A 21,254-nucleotide genomic window follows, 5' to 3' on the forward strand; every position below is an offset into this window, starting at 1 on the left:
GGAGGGAGAGCAATGGAAACCTCCTTGGCACAGATAACTTAGGAATCTGGAAGGATAGAACAGGTTTTCTCCACTTGTTTCAAACAATTTTACTGCAAATTATAAGGTTAACATGAAGCTCCTGGGACACAATCCAAGATCTATAGCAGGGGCCACATCAATCATATGCTGTGTATGTTGCAGATGGACTATTGGGGCCTTCTCAGGTTCCATGTACAACCCTATAGCTATTCTTCTGCTGCAAGTGACCCTAGAAATACAATATACATACCCCCCCCGGCCCGCAGCAAATGGTACAGACCAGTAAAGCTTTTTAATCATATTGTCATCAGTGCCCATAGTGGTGGATTCAACCATTATTTCATAGGGGGATTTATGACTATAGCAGTAGCTAAGCTTTCCTTAACGTGTGTCTAAATGCCCTGGCTAAGTCAAAATTGCTTGTTGACCCTAATTATATAGCCTAGTATGGCAATAGAAGATAAAGGGTCTGCTTAATAAAATAAACCTGATTGCTCTATAATAATAATTATAATAATAAAAAGTTCTAATTTTCTGAAAGAAAGCAAAGAATTAACATACACATAGAGCAGTACTCTACAGAACAACATCCCATAAAAATTGCTATTTTCCCTGTAAGTGACCAGTTGTACTTTTGTTCTCCAGACTAACAGGGCGTATTGATAACCGCTATTTCCTGCATTGGCAAATTAGGGGTTATCACTAGTGATGAGCGAGCATGCTTGGAGAAGGTGTTATCTGATCATGCTCAGGTACTAATAGAGTGTTTTCGGCGTGCTCTAATAATATGTTTTGAGTCCCCGCGGCTGCATGCCTTACTGTTCGACAGCCACAAGACATGCAGAGATTGACTAACAGTCTATCCCTGCCTGTATTGCGGCTGTCAAATAGCCCCGAGACATGCAGCTGCGGGGACTCAAACATAGTATTCAAGCACGCCGAAGACGCTAGATGTGCACCCGTGCACGCTCTGGTAACACCTGCGGAGGTCGCAGAGTTGAGATGTGGCGTACTCACATTGAACATGCATCACAAATTAGGGGTGACTGATGTAGCCTGTGAGCCTACTACATGACAGGTGGGGGACTTGTTACAGATTTTACATTATAGACCCCAAAATATTCAAATTGCACCTACATGTGCTTCTCACAAAATTAGAATATCATCAAAAGTGAATTTATTTCAGTTCTTCAATACAAAAAGTGACTCTCCTCTATTCTATAACGTCATTACACACAGAGTGATCTATTTCACGGGTTTATTTCTGTTAATATTGATGATTGTGGCTTACAGCCAATGCAAACCCAAAAGTCATTATCTCAGTAAATTAGAATACTTAATAACACCAGCTTGAAAAAATATTTTAAAGTCCAAAATGTTGGCCTACTGAAATGTATGTTCAGTAAATGCACTCAATACTTGGTCGGGGCTCCTTTGGCATCAATTACTGCATCAATGCGGCGTGGCATGGAGGCGATCAGCCTGCGGCACTGCTGAGGGGTTATGGAAGCCCAGGTTGCTTTGATAGCAGCCTTCAGCTCGTCTGCATTGTTGGGTCTGGTGTCTCTCATTTTCCTCTTGACAATACTCCATAGATTCTCTATGGGGTTAACGGTCAGGCGAGTTTGCTGGAAATCAAGCCCAGTGATACTGTTGTGTGTACACCAGGTGTTGGTACTTTTGGCAGTGTGGACAGGGGCCAAGTCCTGCTGGAGAATGACATTTCCATCTCCAAAAAGCTTGTCGGCAGAGGGAAGCATGAAGAGCTCTAAAATGTCCTGGTAGACGGCTGCACTGACTTTGGTCTTGATAAAATACAGTGGACCTACACCAGCAGATGACATGGCTCCCCAAACCATCACTGATGGTGGAGACTTCACACCAGACCTCCAGCAGCTTGGATTGTGGCCTCTCCACTCTTCCTCCAGACTCTGGGACCACTGACAACAGTCCAGTTCTTTTTCTCCTTGGCCCAGGTAAGACGCTTCTGGCGTTGTCTATTGGTCATGAGTGGCTGACACAAGGAATGTGACACTTGTAGCCCATGTCCTGGATACGTCTGTGTGTGGTGTGAAGCAATGACTCCAGCAGCAGTCCACTCCTTGTGAATCTCCACCAAATTTTTGAATGGCCTTTTCTTAATCCTTTCCAGGCTGCGGTTATCCCAGTTGCTTGTGCACCTTTTTCTACCACACTTTTTCCTTCCACTCCACTTTCCATTAATCTGCTTGGATACAGTACTCTGAACAGCCGTCTTCTTTAGCAATGACCTTTTGTGGCTTCCCCTCCTTGTGGAGTGTGTCAGTGACCGCCTTCTGGACATCTGTCAGGTCAGCAGTCTTCCCCATGATTGTGGAGCTACTGAAACAGATTAAGGGACCTTTATAAACTCTTAGGAAGCCTTTGCAGGTGTTTTTTGTTAATTATTCAAATTTACTGAGATAATGGCTTTTGGGTTCTCATTGGCTGTAAGCCATAATCATCAACATTACCAGGAAACGTGAAATAGATCACTCTGTGTGTACTGACTCTATAGAATAGAGGAGATTCACTTTTTGTATTGAAGAACTGAAATAAATTCACTTTCTGATGATATTCTAATTTTGGGAGAAGCACCTGTATGTCTGTAAAGGGTAACATGCGCTGACGGAGCTGTCGCTGCTGTGATGATTGCAGTCCATTCTTCTTCCCTCTCTAGTAATTTTCCCTTAAAGGGTTGTCCATTATTTGAAAAAAAAATAGCAGCTTATTTAGGAAACAGCGCCAAACCTGTCCATGGGTTGTGTCTGGTATTGCAGCTCTACTCCATTGAAGGAAAATAGGATAAGCTGCAATACCAGACACAACCTGTGAATAGATGTGGTGCTGTTTTTGGAAACAAGCAGAAATGTTTTGTAAGAACTTACATAAGAGTCATTTTTTTCCCTAGATCTGACAAACTGTAAAGAGAATAATGGATAATTATTGTAAATGAGCCTGTTGCATGAAGTGCAGGTGCCGTCTTTGTTGTACCAGAGTCTAAGGCTGGAGTTATTCTAGCATTTAAAAATTTGGTCCGATGTTCATCCAGAATAGTAGGACGAGTGTCATGGGAAAACAATGCGATTTTTAGCAAGTAGCATCCATCTGCAATGGGTCTTTAGCATCAGCTTTAACATACAGTAATTCTCTGTAATTTCAAGCTAGTTTTATAACTAATAGAACAATCTCATATACAGATATAAATAGATCGAAAGATGTCACTGAGATATATAATCAGTGCTACTTGTAAGATTTCTGTACTTGTATTTATTTCAAAATTAAATAAAAGAAACAAAAATGACATGGGGACCCCTAATTTTTAATAACCAGCTGAGGGAAAGCAGACAGCTGAGAGCTGGTCTTAGTAGCCTGGGAAGGGGGTAATAATTGTGGAGCTTCCCAGGCTATTAATATCACAGGTATCTGGGTAGCATTTATTGGTTATTGCAAAGTGGGGTCCCCTCTATATTTAATAACCAGCAAAGACTAAACAGACAGCTGCGGGCTGATACTAATAGCCTGGGAAAAGGCCATTGTCACGCCCGCCTCCGTTGCTCACATGCGGGGCCCTGCGCGCACCCGCTCCCCGGCTCGTCCCCGCTCCTGACCTTCGGCCTCCCTGACATCGGTCCCATGCTTCTGTGGCCGGCGCTCCGGCTACACCACGTGACGCGGTGGCTCCGCCCCCAACATGGCGGCGCCCATCGCCTATTTCTGACCGGCGTCTTCCCAGGTAAGACGCCTGTGTATCGCTCCCGGGTCGCTGCTCTTTTGGTCAGCGCTCAGTGCGCTCTCAGGCCCTGTATATTTCTCTGTGCTTTGCTCTGTTTGGTATTTCTGCGTCCTCTTCCTCTGCTCGCCACTCCTGCGTTCCTTGGTCCCCCTCGCCTCTGGTGCCTTCACCTCCCCTTGCCTCTGCCGTGCCCTCTGTGTGCTCGCTCCCCTGTGACCCTCTTGTCCGTGCAGTCTCTCACCCCTTCTCTCTCTTGCAGCCTCCAGCCACCACCAGCTCCGAACCCTCCAAGTCTCTGCGTTTCTCTGGCTCCTTTCTGCTGTCTCCCAGACCGCTGCTCCGCTGACTCTCCGCCCTACTACCTGCTGCTCACCCAGTCGCCCCTTGGGCTCCGGCTGTCAGGGTTCCATCCCCTGTGGGCCTGCCCCTAACACTCCCTGTATAGGGGGTGGCTCCACCTGGTTCAGCTCTCCCGCAGGGGCTCTGGAGCCGTGACCCAGAGGGTCCACTCCGAGTTACTCTCCTTATTTTTGCCATCCTAGCAATCCGTAACAGATACACAGGCCATAGACCCCGCTGGAGTCACGGCTACTCAGAAGGAGTTAATTTTTTTACGGGAGAATCAAACGCGCATAATGTCCTTTACGAAATCGATGGACGCGCGTCTCTCCGCCCTCCAAACCTCTGATCCTGGTAATGCGGCCCAGCTGGCCGGCTTACAGCAAGAGTTAGCGCAGCAGCGGGACGCACAGAGTCACATCCTCAGCTATATGGCTTCGGTTGATGGCCGCTTACTCGCACTCCAGGCGGCCGCGGCTGCTCCCCCTCCAGTTGCTGGCCCTCACCCCTACCGCGGTTGGCCAAACCACCCCGTTATAACGGTGACGCTAAACTATGCCGAGGGTTCCTGAACCAGTGTCGCCTCCATTTTGAGTTGCAGCCTCAAGCATACCCCACGGATCGGTCTAAAGTGGCCTTCATAAGTTCCCATCTCGAGGGGGATGCTTTGGCATGGGTAAACCCCCTCTGGGAGCGTGATGAACCCCTGGTTGCCCACTTGGCAAATTTTTTGGAGACTTTTCGTCGCGTATTCGACGAGCCAGGTCGTCTCGCCTCGACTACCGAGTCTCTGTTCAGCCTATGCCAGGGATCCCTAACCGTGGGGCAATATGCCATTCAATTCCGGACTCTGTCGTCCGATTTGGGCTGGAACAATGAGGCATTGGTGGGAGCGTTTTGGAGGGGGCTTTCGGGTCGTATAAAGGATGAGCTGGCAGGCCGCGACACTCCCACGGCCCTTGAGGATCTAATCTCGTTGGCGTACCGAATCGATCTGCGGTTCCAGGAACGGGCTCGTGAGAGAAGACTCGCGCGCCCGCCGCCATCTCCTCGCAGACCACCCAGTCCTCGGTCTAGGCTTTTTCCCTCTGCGTCAGTACCCGAGCCTATGCAAGTGGATCGCTTGAAGCTCTCCGAACAGCGACGCAAGGAGAGGAGTTCTCACGGTCTATGTTTCTATTGAGGTAGCGGGTCTCATTTGCTCCGTACCTGCCCAGAACGTCCGGAAAACTTCTCCGCCTAGGTCAGGTAAGAGAGGCCTCCCTAGGTGTGCACGATTCCTCTCAACCCCTTTCTCTGTCTGTCCTGTTACATGTGGGTGGCAAACGGGTCTCCTTGGCAGCCTACGTGGATTCGGGCGCCGCTGGGAATTTTATTAGACTCGATGTAGTCTCTAAATTTTCGGTCCCTGTGAAGGCCCTTGAGAGGCCCAAGTCCTCGCATCTGTAGACGGTAAACCCTTGCAAGAGACCGTTAAGCTAGTTACGCACGAGATCGAGCTTCAGATTGGCGCCTTGCACAAGGAGAAAATCTCGTTTTTTGTTTTAGCCGCTATCTCCCATCCTATTCTCCTTGGTCTTCCCTGGTTGCGACTTCACAAGCCCACCTTAGATTGGCGTAACGGCAATGTTTTGTGCTGGGGGGAGTCTAGTCGCTCTCGGTGTCTGCAGCCGGTGCATCCCGTGGGTGTTCCACGTCTCCTTCCTGGTCCCTCCAGTTTGCCGCCCGCATATAGGGCCTACGCGGATGTCTTCGACAAGAGAGAAGCTGAGGTTCTTCCACCCCACCGGCCTTATGACTGCCCTATCGAGCTCATTCCTGGTGCCACTCCTCCCCGCGGCAGAATTTTTCCTCTTTCTCTAGCCGAGACGCAAGCTATGTCGGAGTACATCCAAGAGAACCTAGCCAAGGGCTTCATTCGAAAATCATCCTCGCCTGCTGGAGCAGGTTTCTTTTTTGTGAAGAAGGATGGGACTCTTCGTCCGTGTATTGATTATCGGGGCCTTAACCGCATCACAGTAAAAAACAAGTACCCACTTCCATTAATTCCTGAACTCTTCGATCGCTTGAGAGGAGCACGAGTCTTCACCAAGCTAGACCTGCGAGGAGCCTACAACCTTGTCCGTATACGGTCCGGGGATGAATGGAAGACCACATTCAATACACGGGACGGACATTACGAATACTTAGTAATGCCATTTGGACTCTGCAACGCTCCTGCAGTATTCCAGGAACTCGTCAAAGACATCTTTCGAGATCTCCTCTATGTCTGTGTAGTGGTCTACCTGGACGACATCTTGATTTTCTCTCCCGACTTGGCCACCCACTGCCGAGATGTCCGTCAAGTCCTGCTTCGTCTCAGGGAGAATCACCTATTTGCTAAATTGGAGAAATGCCTCTTTGAGCAGGTCTCTCTGCCGTTCCTTGGCTACATCGTTTCGAGTACTGGCTTGGAGATGGATCCTGAAAAGGTCTCTGCTGTTCTCAAGTGGCCGCGTCCCCAAGGAGTGAGTGTAATCCAGCGTTTTTTGGGCTTCGCCAATTTTTACAGACAATTCATCCCGCACTTTTCTTCCTTAGTCAAGCCTATCTCGGCTCTCACTCGCAAGGGGGTTAATCCCCACACTTGGCTGCTGGAGGCTGAAGCCGCTTTTAAAGATTTAAAGCAGGAATTCGCTAAGTCTCCGGTACTCCACCGTCCAGACGCCAATAGACCATTCCTCCTGGAGGTTGATGCCTCGTCTGTGGGGGCGGGAGCTGTCCTTCTGCAAAAATCCTCCTCTGGACGCATGGTCACATGTGGGTTTTTCTCCAAGGTTTTCTCCACCCCAGAACGTAATTACTCCATCGGAGACAGAGAACTACTAGCCATCAAACTCGCCCTCGAGGAATGGCGCCACCTTCTTGAAGGAGCTGTCCATCCGTTTACCATATTTACGGATCATAAGAATTTGGCTTATGTTCAGACCGCCCAAAGACTCAACCCACGTCAAGCTCGATGGTCTTTGTTCTTCGGGCGCTTTGATTTTCAGCTCCACTTCCGGCCAGGGAATAAAAACGTCAAGGCCGACGCCCTGTCTCGTTCCTTTTCGCCTGTGGATAATGAGGATGGTCCAGCGCACATCATCGATCCAGCTAAGATTATCACTGTGGCTCCCCTAAGCGTACTTTCTCCACCACCCGGTAAGACCTTCGTTCAAGATGGGGACAAGGCTAAGGTCCTACGCTGGGGCCACTCGTCTAAATTTTCTGGACACGCTGGAGTGAGGAAGACTCTCTATCTTGTCTCCCGTCACTATTGGTGGCCATCGCTTCGCCAGGACATCTTAGACTTCATCGCTTCCTGTCCTTCGTGTGCCAGGAACAAGGTCCCTCGATCCCGGCCCTATGGGCTCCTTCACCCATTACCCATACCCACGACTCCATGGACCCACATAGCTATGGACTTCATCACCGATCTGCCACTGTCCTCGAGATGTATGGTTATCTTAGTGGTCGTGGATCGGTTTTCGAAGATGGCTCACTTTGTTCCACTGTCTGGTTTGCCTTCTGCCCCCGAGTTGGCGAAGATTTTCTTGCTCCACGTCTTCCGTCTTCATGGCTTTCCTCAGCACGTTGTCTCAGACAGAGGAGTCCAATTCACCTCTCGATTCTGGCGAGCTCTCTGTGGATTGATGAAGATAACTCTGGATTTTTCTTCAGCTTATCATCCCCAGTCAAACGGACAAGTGGAACGGGTCAATCAAGTCCTAACTTCCTACCTCCAGCATTTTTCCAACGCTCACCAAGATGACTGGGTTTCTCTTCTTCCGTGGGCTGAGTTCGCGTACAATAATCATCCCAGTGAAGCTTCTACCAAGTCTCCCTTTTTTGTGGTTTTTGGACAACATCCCGGCATCCCCCTTCCCGTTTCCCCCACCTCGGGTGTACCGGCGGCAGATGTTGTGTCGATAGATTTCTCCCAGATTTGGAGGGACACCAGGGAGGCCCTTGAGAGAGCCAGTCGCAAAATGAAGGATTATGCCGATAAGAGACGTTTAGATGCTCCCCCATACTCCCCCGGGGAGAGGGTCTGGCTATCCTCACGGTATATCAGACTAAAGGTCCCTTCCTATAAGTTGGGCCCACGTTTCATCGGTCCCTTTGAAATCCTGAAGCGTGTCAATGACGTGGCCTACAAATTAAGATTGCCCGCCTCGCTAAGAATTCCTCATGTTTTTCATGTATCCCTCCTCAAGCCTGCGGTATTTAATCACTACCACTCAACTGCTTCTCAAAATTTCCAACCCAGCAGTTCTGATAATACCTTTGAGGTTAAGGATATACTCGCCACAAAAACGGTTAGAGGTCGAACTTTGTTTTTGGTCGATTGGAAGGATTTTGGTCCTGAGGAGAGGTCCTGGGAACCTCTAGAAAACATTAATGCACCTCGGATCATGAAACGATTTTTCGACAACCTTAGGAGGGGAGGGAGTAGAGGGGGGGTACTGTCACGCCCGCCTCCGTTGCTCACATGCGGGGCCCTGCGCGCACCTCCCGGCGCGCACCCGCTCCCGACCTTCGGCCTCCTCGACATCGGTCCCACGCTCCTGTGGCCGGCGCTCGGGCTACACCACGTGACGCGGTGGCTCCACCCCCAACATGGCGGCGTCCATCGCCTATTTCTGACCGGCGTCTTCCCAGGTAAGATGCCTGTCTATCGCTCCCGGGTCGCTGCTCTTTTGGTCAGCGCTCAGTGCGCTCTCAGGCCCTGTATATTTCTCTGTGCTTTGTTCTGTTTGGTATTTCTGCGTCCTCTTCCTCTGCTCGCCACTCCTGCGTTCCTTGGTCCCCAGAGGCGTATCTAGGCTTTCTGGCACCCGGGGCAAGAATTCGGTTCGGCGCCCCCCCCCCCCGCCAAGTACATATGCGACTTGCACACTTAGCCATGTACCTGCGAGCTGCTCTTCCTAATGCTCTCAATGTTCAGTAAAAAACTGAGAGAAGCAGGAAGAGAAGCTCGTTGTCACAGGACCATACCTATGAAAATCGCATATGAGTGAAGTGTCTATGTGATGACACTGGAACTTTCAGAGCTGAATTCTGACATTGCAGCTTCTGAATTCTCACAACGAATGCACTGCACACATTTAGGATTCTCCCTTGCCGATGTACAGTCATGTCAGCACAAGTATGTGATTTATATACTTCTGGCCACATTCCGACTAGACGTGCCCGGCCTCGCTCTGTTCATTTTCATTGAGTGAGGCCACACATGTCTAGTCAGCATGTGACCGCATGTATGTAAATTACCGGCACGAGAGAATCCTAACAGCGTTCAGTGAGCACTGTGAGAATTCAGAAGTCTGCAGTCACATAGAATGACTGCAGACTCCGCACAAACCTGGACAACTCCTGTAATGTTCCTAACAAATAAAAACATGAGAATTAGTCAGTATCACAAATAACATTTACATCCAGGTACCTTATATATGACGTCGTCTCTGCAGTCGGTCTCCTTTTCTTCTTCTTGTCCAGACCCCATGATGAGTTTTCTCATCCACATCTCGTCTCTACAGACTTCCATCTTCTCCGGTCTTCTGCAGCAAATCTCCACACGACGCCCTTAAAGATAGAAGTGTCATTATAATGCCCCTAAATACAAATATCTGCAATATACTGTCTCCTCACACTATTCCCCTCCCTCCTCATACTGTCTCCTCACACTATTCCCCTCTAGCATCCCACCTGTTCACCATACTGTCTCCTCATATATTTACCCCCTCACTCTCTATACTGTCTGCTCACACATATCCCTGACTGCCCATACTGTGTCCACTTACATTAACCCATTCGCTCCCCATACTGTCTGCACCAATCCCCCATACTGTTTCCTCATACATACTCTTTATTTTGTGTCCTCAAATCTCCCCACACATTAAATCCCCCCATCCTCAATCCCCCACACACATTAAGTACCCCCCATCCCCACTCCAAATCCGCCACACATTAAATAACCCCCCATCCCCACTCCAAATCCCCACACACATTAACCCAATCCCCACTCATTAACCCCCATCAGCACTCCAAATCCCCCCACCCCAAATACCCCCACACATTAACCCCCATCCCCATTCATTAACCCCCACACACATTGACCCCATCCCCACTCATTAACCCCATCCCCACATTAACACCCCCACACATTAACCCCCATCCCCATTAATTAACCCCCACACACACTGACCCCCATCCCCACTCATTAACGCCCCCACACATTGACCCCATCCCCACTCATTAACGCCCCCACACATTGACCCCATCCCCACTCATTAATGCCCCCACACATTAACCCCCATCCCCATTCATTAACTCCCGCACACATTAACCCCATCCCCACTCATTAATCTCCATCACATTAAATAACCCCCATCTCCACTCCAAATCCCCCCACACATTAACCCCATGGCATCCCCACTCATTAACCCACACACACATTAACCCCCATCCCCACTCTAAATACCCCCACACTTTAACCGCCATCCCCTCTACAAATCCCCCCATCTCCACTCATTAACTCCCCCTCATCGCCCATCTTCGGTGGTTCTTCAGCTCCACAGTGGAGCACACTTACCACCAACGTTTGCTTTGGGCGCCGGGGAGTGACGTCAGCAGCGTGATCACATGACCTGATCACGCTGCTGACGTCGCTCTGGCCCGGCGGTCAGAGCTTCATTTGTACTGGCGTCTGTATAGACGCCAGTACAATTGTTCCCTGGGAGCGGGCACGCGCTCCTTCTCTGTGCCGGCTGTCAGCTTGACAGCCGACACAGAGTACCGCCGACTCCCAGGCCGGGGGGGCGGCCGCAGCCGCCGGGGGGAGACACTGCGGACCACTGCATTAGGCGGCCCGACTGCGCCCCCCTGCTGGCTGCGCCCGGGGCAACTGCCCCGGCTGCCCCCCCCCTAGATATGGCCCTGTTGGTCCCCCTCTCCCCTGGTGCCTTCACCTCCCCTTGCCACTGCCGTGCCCTCTGTGTGCTCGCTCCCCTGTGACCCTCTTGTCCGTGCAGTCTCTCACCCCTTCTCTCTCTTGCAGCCTCCAGCCACCACCAGCTCCAAACCCTCCAAGTCTGTGCGTTTCTCTGGCTCCTTTCTGCTGTCTCCCGGACCGCTGACTCTCCGCCCTAGTACCTGCTGCTCACCCAGTCGCCCCTTTGGCTCTGGCTGTCACGGTTCCATCCCCTGTGGGCCTGCCCCTAACACTCCCTGTATAGGGGTGGCTCCACCTGGTTCAGCTCGCCCGCAGGGGCTCTGGAGCCATGACCCAGAGGGTCCACTCCGGGTTACTCTCCTTATTTTTGCCATCCTAGCAATCCGTAACAGCCATGAATATTGGCCCCCTTCCCAGACTAAGGATACCAGCTCTCAGCTACCCCAGAAATGGTGCATCCATTAGATGCGCCATTTCTGGCAGTTAGCATTGGCTCTTCCCACATGCCCTGTTGTGTTGGCAAGTGGAGTAATAGTTTTGGGGTTGATGTCAGCTGGTTAATGTCTGCTGACATCAAGCCCAAGAGGTTAGTAATGGAAAGGCATCTGTATGACATCCCCATTACTAACCCTGTAAGTTTAGTCATATAAACACACACAGAGCAAAGTCCTTTATAATAATAATCTTTATTTTTATATAGTGCTAACATTCCACAGAGCTTTACAGTTTGCACACATTATCATCACTTTCCCCGATGGGGCTCACATTCTAAATTCCCTATCTTTGGAATGTGAGAGGAAACCCACGCAAACACGGGGAGAACATACAAACTCCTTGCAGATGTTGTCCTTGGTGGGATTCGAACCCAGGACTCCAGCGCTGCAAGGCTGCAGTGCTAACCACTGAGCCATCGTACTGCCCAACTCCTGACCCTTTTTACCCATTTATTAATATCAAAATAAAACTCATCCCTGATGTGCGGGAGGAGGAATGGGAAGAGATTCTAGAGTCTCCAATCAAGGTGTCCCCATCTATTAATAATAGAATGACCCAATCAAATGTTCCAGTCATCAGAATATTTGAGATGTCATTCATCAGATGAAAACTTTATACATATGATATGGGGATCCCCTATTATCCTCCTATATTGGAAGGAGGTGACATCACTATTCACATCCCTAGTACAAACTCCTGTTCCTCTTAGCCCGCTGGTTTGCTTATATGGGGTGCTGGATGAGGAAACTTGGGGACATTATGTTGGGATCTTCCTGCGAGAAACGCTTTTTCTGGCCAGAAAGGTATCTGCATTACGTTGGATGGGTGGCTCACACCCCTCTCTTAGGGCCTGGATTGAACTGGTGAACTCGGTTATACCATATGAGGGCACACTATATCAAAATAGGGTATGTTTAGGGAAATTTGATATGATTTGGGATAGGTGGAACTCTTCTCATCTCACCCTACTAATGCGCAGCGATTCAATGCCACTATAAAATGTTAGGTTTTACATTCTAGGGCATCACACGGAGAGTAATATAGTGTAACGGTGTTTGGCGCCGAGATAGTTGTAGGTACAAGAATTCTTTTGAGATATGTAGTATCAAACAAGTATAAGATTGAATGATATTCAACTTTCTCTGTTCACTTGTTAATTGGCTTATTACCTATGTAATAATACAAAGACTTGTATAATTTGCATTGTACAAATAGTTTGCACAATAAACAGGTTGTCCTTTTGCAAATGCTCTGAAAAAAGTACGTGTTACTTTGGATATATACAAGTGTGTACAGTCTACTTTGTGTTTAACAAACGAATTAAAAAAAAAAAAAAAGTAAAAATAAAAACACAAAGTGATCCTCACCTGTCCGCAGATAATCCTCATATGATTCTGTCCCACGAAAAACTCCAGGTTGCTACATCCAGATGGTTTGTTGAGCGGTGGCATGATGCGACCGCTCAGCAAGCAAGCCGGAGCACACTGAGACAGCACCGTGAGAGCGCTCCTACAGTGTCGAGTGCTGACGTGGGTAAGGTCACTGGAGTTCAAAGCCGATGAACACCGGTCACCTTACTGATGTCACCGCTCGCATCGTGAAAACAATTCTCACATTTTTCGTTAGTAAGGTGACCGGGGTTCATCAGTTTTGAACTCTGGTGACCTTACGTCAGCGCTACACACTGCAGGAGTGTTCTCATGCTGCTGTCTGTGTGTTCCGGCTGGCTTGCTGAGTGGTCGCATCATGCCACCGCTCAACAAACCACGTGGATATAGCAGAGCTTTGTGGGACAGCATCGCATAGGTATTATTTGCGGACAGGTGAGGGATCACTTTATATGTTTATTTTTCTTTGGATATTAATAAATGGGTAATAGAGTGTTGGGGAGTTTTTATTTCAAGTAAAGGACTTTACTCTGTGTTTGTCTTTATTACATTTGACTACGGGGTGTGAGAATCATATGGGAATAGTGGATGAGGGCAGGTATATCTCGCCCAGATTCCTTTCCTATGTGGCCTAGTCTGGTCAGTATCGCACCTGCTTGCTAATGAATAATGGGAGGTGGATATAAAAGGTTGCCAGGTGGTTGTGTGAGTGTCTCAGCCTGGGAACACAGAGAGCCTGTCTGTGTGAGAGACACACGTGAGTGAAAGCAGTGCCCACTGCAACTGTGGTTTGGCTGGACGGGAGAAGCCCGCCAGTTGGTAGTTAGGTTGTCCATTGTTTAGTTAGTGCCGGACAGGTAAGGATTTGTTTATGTTTTATTTCCTTTTTGCATTGCTTTCACCTTTAATAAACCTGACCCAGTGTCAGTTATACCCAACTCCCAGCTCTGCGCCTGAGTTTCCCGCTGAACGCACGTGACCTTTGACCCCAGCAAAGGCGGTCCCGGAGTGTTTTATCACATTGTGGTGGAGAATGCGGGCATCACGTTGCAAGCATGAGCATGGAGGACGTGGTGAAAGCGCTGGTACAGTCCACCGCCGTCCAGCAAGAAGCTAATCGGGTGATGATGGCCCAGCTGAAGGAGTTGGTGGACATGACAGTTACCGATCGTTCGCTTCTCCAGCAGGTGGCGCAGCGCTTGGCAAGCTTACCTGAGCTTAACCTGGAAGCCGAGTCGAGAGTGATTCACGTGAGTCGGTACTGGCAGAAGATGATGACCGAAGATGACGTCGAGGCATACCTGACCACGTTTGAACGGACGGCGGTGCGAGAAAAATGGCCGAAAGCACGATGGGCCGGCCTGATTGCCCCGTTTCTTTCCGGTGATGCCCAAAAGGCATATTATGACTTAGAGCCTGAAGCCGCGCAGGACTTTGACAAACTGAAAGCCGAGATCTTGGCCTGGCTGGGAGTGACGACCGCTGTCCGTGCACAGAGAGTGCATCAATGGACTTATCAGCCGGATAAACCACCGCGGTCACAGATGTTCGACCTGATCCACGTGACGAAGAAGTGGCTACAACCCGAGGTGTTTACAGCGCCAGAGATAATCCAGAGAGTCGTCATGGACAAGTACCTGAGAGCTCTACCGCCAGCCCTGAGGAAGTGGGTAAGCCATGGAAATCCTACGACGGCAGATCAACTGGTGGATCTGGTTGAACGTTACTCCGTGGCGGAAGGACTCCGAGACGACGCTACCCCACCTTGTTCTTCATCATCTCCACGTGGAACCGGTAAGACTGTTCCAGGGAGTAGGGGAGGAAAATGGGACTGCCCGCACTGCGAGGCCGAGAGTAACGAACTATGGTCTAAGCAAGGGGCCCGTTAGGTGTTTCCGCTGCCAAGAGATGGGACATATTGCTGCGAACTGTCCGGTCACTACTGAACCCATGCAGTGCGACGTCACAGACTCTAAAAACCGCATGTCTATGGTTGCACGGGTAGTGAGTGTGAATGCCGGTCAAAAGGATGTGGAAAAACACTTGTGTGATTTAACTGCTGATGGCAAAAATGTGGTGGCATTGTTAGACTCGGGAAGTGTGGTGACTCTGGTGAAGGCCAGTCTGGTGTCAGCCCCGACTGGACCATCAGACAAATTTTCTGTAACGTGTGTGCATGGAGACACCTGTTCGTACCTCACCACGATTATATGCATTACTACTTCCTATGGGTCTGTGCAACATAAAGTGGGACTCGTCCCGGCGTTATTGCATGATGTTATCCTGGGCCGGGATTTTCCCCACTTCTGGCAATTGTGGGAGAATCAGTTGATGCCCTCGGGTAAAAGTGTACATGATTCTTCTCCCAGGGCGCGTGTGGGTCCCGAACCCCTGGAAGAGGTCTCCCCGGAAGACTCGGGGGAAGAGTCTGCGGGAAATGACCTGCAGTTCCCGTTTTCAGTCATGGCGGGTGATACGGAGGAGACCGGGGAAGAGGAGGATGCTGACAGCCGTCCACCTCCCTGTTTGCCGGATTTAGAAGTTCAGAAAGATGACTTCCAAAGCGAGCAAATAAAGGATCCTACCCTTTCTAAGGCTAGGACAAATGTAAAAGTGATAAATGGGGTACCCGTAGAACCTGGCTCTAGGCTGGCATATCCTTACATGGTTCTGGAGAATGATTTACTCTATTAGATAGAGAAAAAGGGGGAAGATACGGTGCAACTATTAGTCGTGCCAAAACCCTACCGGCAGCAGGTGCTGGACCTGGCCCACGGACATGTGATGGGAGGTCACCTGGGAGTCCAGAAAACCACCGAAAGGATATTACACTGTTTTGTTTGGCCAGGCATGCATCACGATATTCGTGTATATTGTGAGTCTTGTCCTGACTGCCAAGCCTCTGCGCCTAAGCCCCGGTTCTGTAGCCCTTTGGTATCCCTACCTATTATTGAAGTCCCGTTTGAGAGGATTGGGATGGATTTAGTTGGGCCCCTTCCACGGACTGCACATGGACACCAACATATCATGGTCATCTTGGATCATGCCACTCGTTACCCGGAGGCCATCCCTTTGCGTAACACGGCCACCAAGACGATCGCCAAGGAACTGGTGCATGTGTTTAGTCGGGTCGGTATACCAAAACAGATACTCACCGACCAGGGGACCCCCTTTATGTCCAGGGTAATGAAGGAGCTCTGCCGATTGTTACAAATCGAACCGTTACGCACATCCGTGTATCACCCTCAAACAGACGGGTTGGTCGAACGGTTCAATAAAACTCTGAAGCAGATGCTGAGAAAGGTGATAGACAAGGATGGGAAGAACTGGGACTATTTACTTCCGTATTTGCTTTTTGCCATCAGGGAAGTACCCCAGTCTTCCACGGGATTCTCGCCTTTCGAGTTATTGTACGCCCGACGTCCTCGCGGACTGTTAGACGTTGCAAAAGAAACCTGGGAGGGTCAGGTCACTCCGTTTAAAACAGTGATAGATCACGTCACACAAATGCAGGACTGTATTGCGGCTGTTATGCCTATCGTCAAAGAACACATGATACAGGCTCAAGGAGCCCAAAAAAGAATCTATGATAGGGGCGCCAAGATCCGTACGTTTGCACCCGGAGATAGGGTGTTGATCCTGGTCCCCACGGTGGACAGTAAGTTCCTGGCAAAGTGGCAGGGCCCCTTTGAGATTAAGGAAAGAGTTGGTGAAGTAAACTACAAAGTATACCAGGCAGGTAAACGGAAACCTGAACAGATTTATCATGTAAATCTGATAAAACCCTGGAAAGATCAGTCTGCCTTGTCAGCGGAGCTGGCCCGTCCCGTATGCTCGCATACCGTACCGGAGGTACGGGTTGCAGAGACTCTCTCGGAGCAGCAAAAGACTGAGGTCAGGCAGTTTCTACTTCACAACCAAAAGTTTTTCTCAGACAAACCCGGGCAGACTACGCTAATGAAACATGACATCGTAACGGAACCTGGTGTCACAGTTCACGTAAAGCCCTACCGAATCCCGGAAGCGCGCCGTGAAGCCGTTTCCCGAGAAGTGAAGGCAATGTTAGAGTTAGGTGTCATTGAGGAATCGCACAGTGCGTGGTCCAGCCCGATTGTGCTAATTCCTAAACCGGACGGCACCATCCGGTTCTGCAATGACTTCAGGAAACTGAATGCGGTCTCAAAATTTGATGCCTACCCCATGCCCCGGGTCGACGAGTTAATAGATCGGTTAGGAAAAGCCCGGTATATTACGACCCTAGACCTAACAAAGGGGTATTGGCAGATCCCTCTGGCGGAGGCTGCCAGAGAAAAGACGGCATTTGCTACCCCAGAAGGTCTATTTCAGTATGTGTATATGCCGTTTGGACTGCACGGAGCACCGGCGACCTTCCAGAGACTGATGGATCGAGTCTTGAGGCCACATAGGCAGTATGCTTCGGCCTATTGGGACGACATTGTCATTTACAGCTAGGACTGGGAGACTCATCTCCAGAAAGTACAAGCTATGATTGACGACCTGTGGGAGGCAGGTCTAACCGCGAACCCCAAGAAATGTCACATCGGGCTAGAAGAAGCCCGGTATTTGGGGTATGTAATTGGGAGGGGTGTTGTTAAACCCCAGGTTGATAAGATTCAGGCGGTTCAGGACTGGCCACAACCTGTCAACAAGAAGCAGGTGCAAGCCTTCCTGGGGATCGCCGGCTATTATCGCCGGTTCATACCCAATTTTGCAGCCATCGCTACCCCCCTGACGGATCTTACAAAAGGGAAAGACTCCGTCATGATTAAATGGAGTTTAGCGGCTGAAGAAGCCTTCCATAGCCTAAAACGGGCACTTTGCTCTCAGCCCGTACTGGTGACTCCGGACTTCCGCAGCGAGTTTGTGGTACAAACGGATGCCTCTGATACCGGTATCGGGGCCGTACTCTCACAAGTGAGGGACGGAGTGGAACACCCAGTCCTCTATCTCAGCAGGAAGCTGAATAAACACGAGCAAAGGTATGCAGTCGTAGAAAAAGAGTGCCTAGCTATTAAGTGGGCTCTAGAGGCCCTCAAATATTACCTGGTGGGCCGAAAGTTCAGGCTGATCACGGACCATGCCCCTCTCAAGTGGATGCACTTGAACAAAGAACGGAATAGCCGGGTGACCCAGTGGTTCCTTGCCCTGCAGGCCTACACTTTTACGGTGGAGCACTGCCCAGGGGTACAGATGGGAAATGCAGATGCCCTGTCCCGAGTGCACTGTTTGGCGGGTGTCATTGCTCGACCGGAGTGGTCTGAGCAGAGGGGGGGGGGGGTATGTGAGAATCATGTGGGAATAGTGGATGAGGGCAGGTATATCTCGCCCAGATTCCTTTCCTATGTGGCCTAGTCTGGTCAGTATCGCACCTGCTTGCTAATGAATAATGGGAGATGGATATAAAAGGATGCCAGGTGGTTGTGTGAGTGTCTCAGCCTGGGAACACAGAGAGCCTGTCTGTGTGAGAGACACACGTGAGTGAAAGCAGTGCCCACTGCAACTGTGGTTTGGCTGGACGGGAGAAGCCCGCCAGTTGGTAGATAGGTTGTCCATTGTTTAGTTAGTGCCGGACAGGCAAGGATTTGTTTTATGTTTTATTTCCTTTTTGCATTGCTTTCACCTTTAATAAACCTGACCCAGTGTCAGTTATACCCGACTCCCAGCTCTGCGCCTGAGTTTCCCGCTGAACGCACGTGACCTTTGACCCCAGCAAAGGCAGTCCCGGAGTGTTTTATCACAGGGGTTAGTAATGGAGGTGTCTTATAGACACCTCTACATTACTAGCCCCTGGGCTTGATGCCAGCTGACGTTACAAAGCTGACAACAGCCCCAGTACTATTACCACACTTGCACCAGGGCAAATGGAAAGAGCGGAGGCCAAGAGCCAGAATTGGTGCATCTAATTGATGCGCCATTTCTGGGACGGCTGAGGGCTGATCTTAATTTGGGAGGGGGCCAATATCCATGGTCCCTTTCTAGTGTATTAGAATCAGCTCAAAGCTGTATGCCTAGCCTTTACTGGTTATTAATAAGGGGGACCCCACATCATATTTTTGGGGGGTCATCCCTTGTTAATAACCAGTAAAGGTTAAGTAGACAGCTATGAGCTGATATTAATAGCCTGGGAAGCTTCATGTTTATTACCCCCTTCCCAGACTAGAAATATCATTCCCCGCCTGTCGTCTTTCCCTCAGCTGGTTAAGAGAAATATAGGGGACTCCAAGCCATTTTTTCTTTTATTCTATCTATATCTATTCTATTCTTACGGTTTGGGCTGTGAAATTACTGTACTGATGAAATGTCGGGTTTCCTATAAGATGCATGCGTAAAAATCGCACAGCACATGCATGGTCTGTGTGCTGTGCAATTTTTTTTTTTTTTGTTTCTCCCATTATTGACTTGCATTGGCAACTGCGATCTGAAAGTTGCATCCACTCACAGCACGCCGTTATTTTTTACCAGTCCTGTCACAATCCGATTGATCCAAATGCAATCCGATTTTTTTCATCGATTTGCACTTGTCTGATTTGTTTGCTCATGTGAGCGACCCCTAACTGCTGCAATTGGAGTTTGCTCTGATCGTAGCATTTTATCCCTTTAGTAGCCACTCTCAATTGTGACGGCGGCATTTAAAAGGTTGGAAATGGGATCCCATTGGCACCCAGGGCCCTACTCCACCGATTGTACACCCGTCACTGGACTTCATAGGAGATCGGTAATTTTAGAATACACTGCAATATTACAGTATTGCAGTGTATTGTACAGTCGATCGCAAGTTCAAGTCCCCGAGTAAGACTAATAAAAATTTTTTTAAAAAGTTAAAAATTACCATCCTGTTTCCAGAAATGTAAATAAAATCTAAAAAAAAAATGTAAACATATTTGGTATCACTGAGTACGTAACTGTCCAAACGAATATTACAATATATTTATCCACAGGATGGAGGTTTTATGGTCACTTCACCCCACAAAAACATGGAATAAAATGAGATAAAAAAGTTGTAAATGGTAACACTAAAAATTATACAGCTCTATCAACTGGAAAATAAAAATGTAGTGACAACCGCACAGTGTCCGGCGTCAGATATGAGCGTATTACCTGGATGATTGCAGGAGGGCGGCAGCAATGGAGACGCTGCAGGATCAGTAAGGAGATGTTACTGAACTTGGTAGTTTCCAGATTTCTCCAAGTCCGTCAAAACCTCTTTTGGATCCAAATCTACATCGTCTTGTTAATATTTGTGGTTCTGGTCTGGGGTCGTCATTGCTGTTTCTGTCTTCTATGTAATGCAAAAATCTGTAAACTTGCACTTAAAATTCCCTCACCCCAGGGCAATGTGTAAGAAAGAATGCAACGAGGAATGTCATAGGGTGAGTGCGTAGTGTAATTATGTATTATGGCCACTAGATGGAGCTGGTTAGTCAAACAGAATGCTCAGGATTCAGGAGCCTTTGGTCACAGGTGGGGGATTACCTAATTGGTGGAGAAATATTTAAAGAGGACCTGTCACTTGCCATAAATATGTATTTTTTAAATCTGGTGTAAATGACGCTGTTCTCCTGAATCTGGCAATATTTTTCTTTTGTTCCTGCTCCTCTCCATTCCTGAGATATGGCCTCCTCTTCCTTGTATATAAATCTAGTATTGTTTGCCAAGTGGGCGTGGTCTTCAACTTTTCTTTTTGTGTTTTTAAGAATTGGCTAAAAAGACCAGACTTATATATAGGAAAGAGGAGGCCATATCTCAGGAACGGAGAGGAGCAGGAACAAATGGAAAACATTGCCGGATTCAGGAGAACATCGGCATTTACACCAACATGACATTTATACATTATTTTAGATACCTATGATTAAGGGACTAATTGCTAATTAAGAGAGTATGTGATGCTGCATACTCAGGCATATTTGCCATTCAGATCCATAGTCAAGCTAGGTGGCCAGCCGTCCAGGAGCTGTAATGGAGGACATGGAGTTGTTACAGATATGTATAGGCAGACCTGTGCTCCTAAGAAGTGTGGTTTCAGGCCTCGGTGCACCTGGCAGGTTTGCTGATAGCTGTAGGTTACAGGCTGTCAATAAAACTATGACAGTGGCAGAAAGGAGCAAAAATCTGCAGATTAACATAAACCCCTAAGGGAGAGAGGGGTCTGGAAGAAAGTCCGAACATGTCAGAGCAGCTCAGCGAGAGCCGCATGTGACCGCCATGACAGAGAATGGAAAGTGTGCAAACTAAGGCTGCATTCAGACAAAATGCCGAAGATGCC

At 48.9% G+C, this 21,254-nt stretch overlaps 1 protein-coding gene across 1 annotated transcript in view; it reads right to left on the bottom strand.

Annotated features, from left to right (window-relative positions):
• The window catches only part of LOC141084759 (coiled-coil domain-containing protein 3-like), a 37,561-nt gene extending 17,261 nt beyond the window's left edge, over positions 1 to 20,300 (bottom strand). The window contains exon 1 of the mRNA XM_073569661.1: positions 20,090 to 20,300. The gene's annotated coding sequence lies outside the window, so the exon portion shown is untranslated. The remainder of the gene's footprint in view (positions 1 to 20,089) is intronic.
• Between the last annotated feature and the right edge of the window lie 954 nt (positions 20,301 to 21,254).

This window comes from Dendrobates tinctorius, unplaced genomic scaffold, assembly GCF_039654945.1.
Source record: "Dendrobates tinctorius isolate UK_male_01 unplaced genomic scaffold, ASM3965494v1 ptg000027l, whole genome shotgun sequence".
Taxonomy (NCBI): Eukaryota; Metazoa; Chordata; class Amphibia; order Anura; family Dendrobatidae; genus Dendrobates; species Dendrobates tinctorius.